This window comes from Antechinus flavipes, chromosome 4 (assembly GCF_016432865.1).
Source record: "Antechinus flavipes isolate AdamAnt ecotype Samford, QLD, Australia chromosome 4, AdamAnt_v2, whole genome shotgun sequence".
Classification (NCBI taxonomy): domain Eukaryota; kingdom Metazoa; phylum Chordata; class Mammalia; order Dasyuromorphia; family Dasyuridae; genus Antechinus; species Antechinus flavipes.
The window spans coordinates 427,328,383-427,338,198 of NC_067401.1; the positions used below are offsets into that span (position 1 = coordinate 427,328,383).

General features: G+C 35.6%; 1 pseudogene; it reads left to right on the forward strand.

The window, feature by feature from the left end:
* Positions 1-9,002, forward strand: part of LOC127561617 (small nuclear ribonucleoprotein F-like) — a 139,278-nt pseudogene extending 130,276 nt beyond the window's left edge.
* The last annotated feature ends 814 nt before the right edge of the window (positions 9,003-9,816 follow it).

Sequence of the window (9,816 nt, forward strand, 5' to 3'; positions counted from 1 at the left end):
TCAATAATCTTATATATTTAATTGCATACATTAAAAAAAAAAAAAACATGATTTTGAGATGAAGTCCACCTGTGGCATCTGTGACACAAGAAAGGTTAGGAATTGGGGGGAATCTCACACTCAGATTATTAAACATGAATATTAACATTGTAGACTTGAAATAGTTTAGTTTTCATGTTCCTTTCTGTTATGTATCCTTCCTTGCAATTCATCTCTTATATCACTTTTAGACTATTCTTTCTTAGGCATTGCTGATTCCTGGTCCTTCCTTGCTCAAAACATTTGGATCAATAATCTATATCAAAGTATTACATAAATGTCAGCTATTATTGTTATTACTTCCTATTCCCTCACATTTAAATTCTTCAAGTCCCTACATTTACTTGACCCTAATCTTATGTATTATAGAATTCCCAATACCCTCCTTGTGCTATAGAAAGACCTGCTCCCTCCTCATTGTTCCACAAACATCCCAGGAGTTAGGCCTTGAAGAAACAACCTCAGACATAATTCAGGTCTGGCCTTTTGTTTTACAGATGAAGGCCAAGGATAAAGTCACCTGGTTTCTATTCACATAGATATCAATAGCAGAGCTATAGTGTGAACTCTGCAATTCGTTCAGTTTCTCTCTCTTTGTTTGGGTTTCTGCCTTCACCAGAGTTTTCTCCTTCCCTGTCCTACTATTCAGTTCCTATCCATCTTTCAACATTCAGTTCAAGTCTCAACTCCTTCCTGAAGGCTATCACCCTCTCTCAATTTCTTCAACCCTTATTGATTCTATTTCCCTCCTCCTAGACTCAGAGCAATGAGTCTAAATCACACAGATTAGAGCTTAATTCTGTATTTCCCTTAAATTTCATATGGTCATATTCTCTTTCCACAAAGATTATAAGATTCTCAGTGTCAGGAACCATATTCTAAGTTTTCATTTCCACCCTATTGAATTAAGCACCTAGCCCAGAGATACTTTATAAACCACCTATTTGGTTGGCTAAGGTAGATCACCTGGAAGAGGTAAAACAGGATTTGCAAAATCATTTATAGGAGAAATACTGCCCTGTGAAAGCAAGTAATTGCAAAGGGCTCATTTGACTAGAATCATTGAAATAGGCAGGACGAATGGTAAAGGGGGAGGGAGCCTTCAGTAATAGGGGATGACCTGAAGGCTGTCCTTGAAACCCTGTGTGGGCGATTGGCTATGGAACAATCCAGATTCTACTGAACTGGAATTACTATTTTGGGAATGGGCTTCCCATCTGCAGGAGCCCATGTGGTTTTCTATTCTCCATTTTGGTAATTTCAGCTCCCTGGCATTATCCAAATTGCAGGGCCAGCCTTTGGGCTGTGCCAGTGAAGCCTTTTGCAAATTAAACTGAAAGATGAGAGCAGCTGAGAGCAGCCCATAGTGAATATGGCACTCAACCATCTCCTTAATTTCCTGCAAAATAATGGGGAGAAGGGAAGGAAGGGGAGATCATACTTCCATATTTCACATTAGCAAATAATTCTTTAAAAAATAAAGAATTTAAATTAAAACACAAAAAGCACAAAATTTGTCAAAGGAATAAATAGAATTTGCATGGAATCATGTGTGTATATGTATATGTATATGTGTGTGTGCCTAATGGGGGAGAAGAAAAACATTTACCTGATAATTTTATTATATATTTGAAAGGAATAGCAAGTTATGCATAGTAGATTTGCAATTTCATGTCAAATTACCTTTTTAAAGTTGTGCTTTGTTAAGTAAATGCTTACATTGTTTCATAAATTAAAACTAAAATAAAATATCAAAGGAGACCAGGGTATTGGTCAACTGATTTACCCTGACTTGGTAAATAATCTGACATGGTGGTTTTATGATTCCTGGTATATGGGGTATGATTAAAATCAATGAACAGTAAAAAAAAAGTTGGGAGGAAAGAAAGGGAATAAGCTTTCCTTAGGCACTTATTATACATTAGCCTTTACAAATATTAACAGTTAGCTTTGGGAGCAAGTGAATAGACATAAATACAATTTACAACCATTTTGTTATGTAAATAATATCTCATTACAAAAACAACCACTTTAGGGAAAAAAAAAAACAAACAAACTCCTGATCCCTGTGTAAACATAGACAACTATTTATCTTTCTTGTTCAGTATAAATATTCAGTTTTTTATATAAAAAAATTGAGTTCCAAATTTTCTTCTTCCTTTTCTCCTTCCTTTCCTCTAGGATGGTAAGCAATTTTATGTAGATTTTATATGTCAATCAAGTAAAACAATTAAAAAAAGTGAAAATAGTATGCTTTGATTTACTTTCATACTCCATTAGTTGTTCCTCTGGTTGTGGATAGCTTTTTCCATCATTAGTCTGATGGATTTGTCTTATATCATTGTATTCTTGAGAAGATTCAAGTCATTTACAACTGATCCTCATACAGCATTGCCCAAATTCCTGTGAACAATGTTCTCCCAGTTTTACTCACTTCATTTTGCATCAATGCATGCGGTGTTTCCAAGTAAAACCCTAATTTCTGAGGGACGCTCCCAAAGTAAACAAGGAAAGGCACAAGCTGTGTGATAGATGCTTTGGTTGATTAAAATGTTTCCAGAATAGGCCACCTTGCTGCAAATTATCTAATGGTATCTAAAATTCTACTAGTAGGGATACAGTATCTAATTACTAAACAATAACAAACAAAAAATAAATAATGTAACAAAAAATTAAACAATAAGATTAAATAATATCTCTCCAGTTATTTTTAAAAATGTAAGTGGTCCTGGGAGGAATTCAATATTGACTCATTATCACAGAAGTATGAATTAGTTTTTCAGGTTCCTTTCCTCCTTATTGGAGGGGACTATTCATGAAAGCATACAGATGCTGAGTGATAGTAGATGAGAAATGGATGGGGAAAGAAGAGATAAAAGGGGAGGAGGACACAAAACCCCCCCTTTTTCATTTCAAATCCCCCCCCAGTTTCAGTGGTGTACATATCTATAAAATAGGGGTTCTTAACTGTTCCTTTGTAATATTATGTATTTTATTTTATTCCTATAAAAACAATATTTTTGAATAGAAGTCTATGGGCTTTACCAGGCTATGGTATAGTTAAGAATTGTTGCTATTGGATTATGAGAAGGAGTCTGGTATTCTGAGAAGAGACAGATTTGGACCTGAAGGCCCTGAATTCAAAGTCTGATTTTGCTATTTGTGTGGCTATGAGCAAGTCACTTTTATCTTCAGCAAAATCCCTTTGTGAAATTAAAGGGATTAAAGTAGATATAAATTAAGGTCCCTTTTAACTCAGAACATATGTTTTCTTGAAATCTGTTACCTCTGCTTGTCAATTCTATTTCTTTGTATTAGCTTTGAAGATGATAAATGATGTATGTTTGATGAAAGATTTCATAATAGAAAGGCATTTTAAGGGGGGGCATTTTCCAATTTATTACCTTCTAATTCTTCCTGTCCATTCCTTGTGGGTTCTGCCTTCTGCCTATTCTGCCTAGACTAAGTTATCTATTTAGGCCCAGTCCCTTTTATTTATTTATTTTCTTTTGCTCTGAACAAGAGATGACAAGAGCCTCTGAAACATCAGACCAGAGAAAATTGGACATGACCTTATTGCCCCAGGGAGCACGGCTGCTGAGAGCAGTCAGATAGACAATGACACTTGGCTTCTCCTTCTGCATGGGACACAGCTGTGTGCTCTGACTGTCTACTCATTGCCAAATTCTAGAGGAAAATGAGAGAATGATGATAAGAGGCACCCCTCCTGCCTCCCTGGGATTGTAGAGAGGCAGGTAGAATGGCTTTTTGGCTGTTTTTTTCCTAGAAATCTCAGGGGTATGCTTGTGGATAGATGCCTATGATCTATTCTCCTTAGTAATGACTTTCATATTTTGGACAGCAGGCATAAAAATTCATTTCTCTTTCCCTGGGATTGAGGGGACTTCTGAGTTGATTGATTCTGTATTCCTCATTATTCCTTGTTCAGCTTTGTATATACAAGTTGGAGAGGCATTGTGGTGTAAGATTTTAAAAAAAGACAGCTTTGGAACTGGATTCAAATTCTACTTTTTTTCTCATGACTTTGAATTAATCATGGAATCTCAATGAATCTATTTCCTTACTCCATTGTACAAAGGAGAACATTGTACATGGAATAAAAAATTCCATGACTAATTAGAAGATTAGAAGACATTAAGATCCCTTCTAGCCTAAAATTTCTTACGTTGTTACAATCCTTCCTGGCAGATGTATTTAGTGCTTTGTTTATAACTATTAAATCTCTGTTTTATTTTTTTCTCATAAGTAAATCAATCCAATTTTCCAATCCTATTTTTCCCAGTGTAAATGAAAGTTCTTAAGCTTTTGTTTTCCCAAAGCCTTGAGTCTTCAGGATGTTGGCTGAAAGTTGTGAGAAGTAGAAGCTATAGGACTTGTATCAGGGATGATTGAGCAAAAGTTAGAATGACAGCAATAAACATATGGAGATGGAACAAATTAAAACCTGACAATCTCCTGGAACTTGTATTTGCTGACTGATGATCTTTAGTATAGACAAATCATACTAGGTATCCTTTTTTGATGCTTGACTTATAGCCCTGAAATTTAGCACTTGAATCAAAGCAAAATTCTCAGAATCAATAACTTGTTTTTCCAACATTCACACTCTCAACTTAAGAAAACCTTGTCTTTTCAATAGCTCATAGATGAGTTAGCACTAAAAAGAGACATGAGAAGTCATCTAGACCAGCTTCATAATGTCTCCCTCAATAATATTTATTTCTTCAAATACATGCAAAGATAATTTTCAACATTAATTTTTGTAAGATTTTGAGTTCCAAAATCTTCTCCTTCCTTTCTCTACTGCACCCTCCCCAAGACAGTAAGCAATCCAATATTGGTTAAATGTGTAAAATCCTTCAAAACATATTTCCATATTTTTCATTTTGGGCGTGATACCTCTATCAGCTACAAATTTGAATATTTCTTTACTATCAAGTTTTTAAAAATAAAATATCACTGTACCATGAAGACCTTTTTTGCCATTGCTCTGGTCCTACAGATACTTATAGGGCAGTTTCTGATCATGATCATTGGTGCTATTTTGGGGGAAGGCCTGATCATGAGACTTGTTCAAACCTTACATGAAGCTATCATGTGTCATTTGGATTGCCCTATATATATCTAGAATTCTGGTTAATGCCTTTTATGTGTATTTCTCAATGAAACTACAATCTACAGGGATTCTATCCACTATTTAATTTGGAAAATACAGAATAAAAAATAACTATCTCTTATTTCTTGATAGCTCCTATACTTTGTAATACTGCAGCAATGGATCCAGAGATTTCACTGAAAATAATCCTGTATTTCTTCTCTCTGTCAGTCACTTAGGTGCTTGTTTTTCCTATTCAATTCAATCCCTTTGTGGATACTCCCTTCCAGACTAATTACATTGGCCTTGGTTGAACTTCAGTCACCATTTGTTGGCCCAGTACCCTCAGCTATTCTAGTTCTGATTTTTTGTTATTTACTCTGAAGCTCAGTTTTCTCTGTCTGCAGAAGGGGGAAGGGAATTCTCCATCATTTCATTCTCCCCATTCAGTCATGAGTGCATTTATATGGTGTGGACAAATGGGAATAGCTTTGGAAATAAATCATGGTTGGACTTAGGTTATAAGTCCTCATTCCTAAACCACCTGTCATCTGTTCCTCTGTTGTGTTACTTCTGCAGTTGTGTATTTTAAATGTGTTTTTTTTTTTTTTTGGATGACTGATCCTGCCCTTTAGTCATTACTGCTGCTATGAAATCAATTCAATTATTTTGTGATACTATAAACCGAACCAGAATTCTGATTCATCTAGAGATATTATAGAAGCACATAAGTGTAATGTGCCTTAGATATCATTTAGTCCAATCCCCTCATGTTGAGGAGTGAGAAAACTGACACAAAAAGAGACAAAAAATGATGTATTTGAAGCCATAGCACTAGGTTGGGTGCAGCATAAACTATAACCTTGGTCTAACAACTCCAGGTCCAATGGCCTGCCAATGCTGTTTAAAATCATTCAGGCCCCAGGAGGATTAATAAGATAAGACCATTAATATGTTTGGAATTCTTTAAAAATGTATTCTTTTAGATTGAACTAGTTTGAATGTTCCCAATTTAAGTTGGACACATGATACAATAGAAAGAGCAATGATTTGGAGTAAGAGGATCTGGGTTAAAATCTGAATCTTGCTTCATATCTCTGGGTCTCAGTTTATTTATCTGTAAAATGAGGATTTTCTTTGCAGTTCAAAAATCTATAATCCAAAAACCTCATTATGTTACTTTAAATGGTTATTAATTAGAAATGTTATTATTGTGGGATCCATGTTTGATTCACTTGGTTTTAAATTTAGGATTATAGGATCAAGATGGAACATGGTATACTAGATGGACCTACCTTAGAACAAAGAAGCACTCACTTTTGGTCTTTCTTTTCATGTACATAGTGATCCTGAGCAAATCACCTCACCTCTCAGCATTCTGTGTAACCCTAAAGATTGTAAATTGTGGAAAAGATAACTCACATCAGTAGAGGGAGTTTCCCTGTCTAAGGGTTCCTTGTGTTAATCAAATCACATGGCCAGTACATATTCCTGCCCCTTTCTAAAGCAGTAGGGATTGAGCTAAGAAAATAGGTTGTATGTGACTCTAAAGAACATATACCCTAATGGGTCTTACCACCTATTCTACTTTTAGATTGTTTTAGATTGGTTCCTTTTGATTGTTTTAGATTGGTTCCTTTTCATAAAATCTTTTTGATTTGTTCTTTTGTACCATTATCCCAAAGTTTATCAGGTGAGAGAAGAGAATTTCTCCTTCCTTTATATGCTTCAGAAGCACTTTTATGTCAGCTTTTGATAGGAACACAAGATAAACTCAAGTGCTTGCCTAAATGATCTGAAAGTCTCTGGACTCCAAGTTCCTGGGTTCCCACTGCCTTTCTATGAGCTTGAAATGTCTTCTTTGGATAAAGCATAGTTTGATGTTGGGGACACAAAGGCAAAAATGAAACAATCCTTCATCTCAAGAAGCTTATGATTTACTGGGTAGAAATAAGATATGTGCAGAAAACTAAATACAAATATATACAAATTAGATGCAAAATAATGTTCAGGAGGGTGTCAATAGCAACTGGGGGGGGGACATGATAGACTTTCTGTAGGAAATTTCATCTAAATTTTCAAAGGAGATAGGTAACAAATGATATGGAGCTGAAAAGGGAACACTTTCCAGACATGAGCAAGATACAAAGAAGGAGGGGGGGATACTTGTGTGAACTGAGAGCAAAGTAGGTCATTTTAACTGGGAAATAGATGGTGATCTTTGAAAATCAGTCTGAATTTTCAGAGGATGAAATTGAAACTATTACCACTCATATGAAAGAGTGTTCCAAATCATTATTGATCAGAGAAATGCAAATTAAGACAACTCTGAGATACCACTACACACCTGTCAGATTGGCTAAGATGACAGGAAAAAATAATGATGAATGTTGGAGGGGATGCGGGAAAACTGGGACACTGATGCATTGTTGGTGGAGTTGTGAATGAATCCAACCATTCTGGAGAGCAATCTGGAATTATGCCCAAAAAATTATCAAATTGTGCATACCCTTTGATCCAGCAGTGTTTCTATTGGGCTTATATCCCAAAGAAATACTAAAGAAGGGAAAGGGACCTGTATGTGCCAACATGTTTGTAGCAGCCCTGTTTGTAGTGGCCAGAAACTGGAAAATGAATGGATGCCCATCAATTGGAGAATGGCTGGGTAAATTGTGATATATGAATGTTATGGAATATTATTGTTCTGTAAGAAATGACCAGCAGGATGAATACAGAGAGGACTGGCGAGACTTACATGAACTGATGCTAAGTGAAATGAGCAGAACCAGGAGATCATTATACACTTCGACAACGATATTGTATGAGGACATATTTTGATGGAAGTGGATTTCTTTGACAAAGAGATCTGAGTTTCAATTGATAAATGACGGACAAAAGCAGCTACACCCAAAGAAAGAACACTGGGAAACGAATGTGAACTATCTGCATTTTTGTTTTTCTTCCCAGGTTATTTATACCTTCTGAATCCAATTCTCCCTATGCAACAAGAGAACTGTTCGGTTCTGCAAACATATATTGTATCTAGGATATACTGCAACATATCCAACATATAAAGGACTGCTTGCCATCTAGGGGAGGGGGTGGAGAGAGGGAGGGGAAAAAAAATCGGAACAGAAACGAGTGTCAATATAAAGTAATTATTAAATAAAAAATTTAAAAAAAAAGAAAAAGAAAATCAGTCTGGAACTAAGTCATAAAAAGCTGAAAATGTAAAACAGAAGAATTTATATTTTTTTTCTTGGAGTCAAGAGGGAACCATAGGAACTTCCTGAATAGGAGAATGACATGGTTAGACCAAGAAGTGGATAAGAGATATGTGAATAGGAAATTGATAGATGTACAGAAACATATAGTTTGCTGACCCACACTATAATCCCTGCTACTAAGAAAGCTGAAGTTGTTGCACCTCTTAAGCTCAGGAGTTCTGACTAAAGTTGACAGAGTGTCTGTACTATCCAGGATGAATATGATGAGCTTCAGGAGCAAATCTGCCCAGGTTGGAAATACATGATGATTACTTATTTCTTAACCACAATGAGTTTACTCCCTCAACCCCAAACCATTCTTGAATGGACTGACACAGAAGCTAGTGATGGTGAAGCTTAGTGAGAAACAGATTATAAAGATTATCTGGTGTCTGTGGTTGGCTACATGAGCATATAACTTGAAAATATAGAAGGATATATAGAGTACTAGCCTGAAAACCTTATGACATTTTAATATTTTTAAATATTTTATTTTAAAATTTTTGTAAATTTTAATGAGGTACATTTATGTTCTTTATATCAGAGGTACTGAAGAAAAAGATGAGGAAATGAGAAAATAACATCTTTTTTTGTGGTGAGGATATATTTTTTTGTTTGTTTATCTGTAGAAATTAGTGGATGGGGAAGGGCCATTTCTACCTTGCGTGAAAAAGGGAGACTCAGTTTTATAAAAGAAAACCACACAGGAAAATAAGTAAGAATTTCCTACATGACCTATGTGGAGAGGTGCTAGAATGTGACCTTCTAGAAGTATTAGGTGTATTCTTGGGTAGCACCAGCTTTGGAGGTTGCCCCAATAATAATCTCAAATTTTAGAATTTGGAAATTGTATTTACTAGATTGTAAAGGGAATATCTTAGGAGCAGTGTGCTCCTAAGAGGGAAAAATCATTCTCGCAGACATTGCAACAAGAGAAACAATAAGTCATGCCTTGAACAAGAAGTTTGGGCTGTCACTATTATAGAATTGATTTAGAAATTGTAGGTCCTTTAGGAAATGTATGACCCATCTAGTGGTACCAAAGGATATTTGCTTACCAAGGGAAGTAAAAAGCCCAGAGGGAACTGTGAGTTTGAAAGGGATTATGGAGAACCTTCTAGGAGATCTAAGAATCCACTGGATTATTGGAGTGCTGCCTTGATGGCACCTCCAAATTTAGTTCCCTCCTGAGGGGATCTTTCATGAAATGATTTATGTTTCCATTTATCTTTTCTATGTGCTCTATGAGTCTTTTGCATCTTCTGAATTTTCTAAAGTAATGAAATAAAGGCTATCTTCCATTGTTATGTATTAGTCACTTTGAATGCCTATATAATTACTGGAATCCAAACCTAGACATGAGCTGTATTGGAGATTTTCCTAGCTGAGCAATAA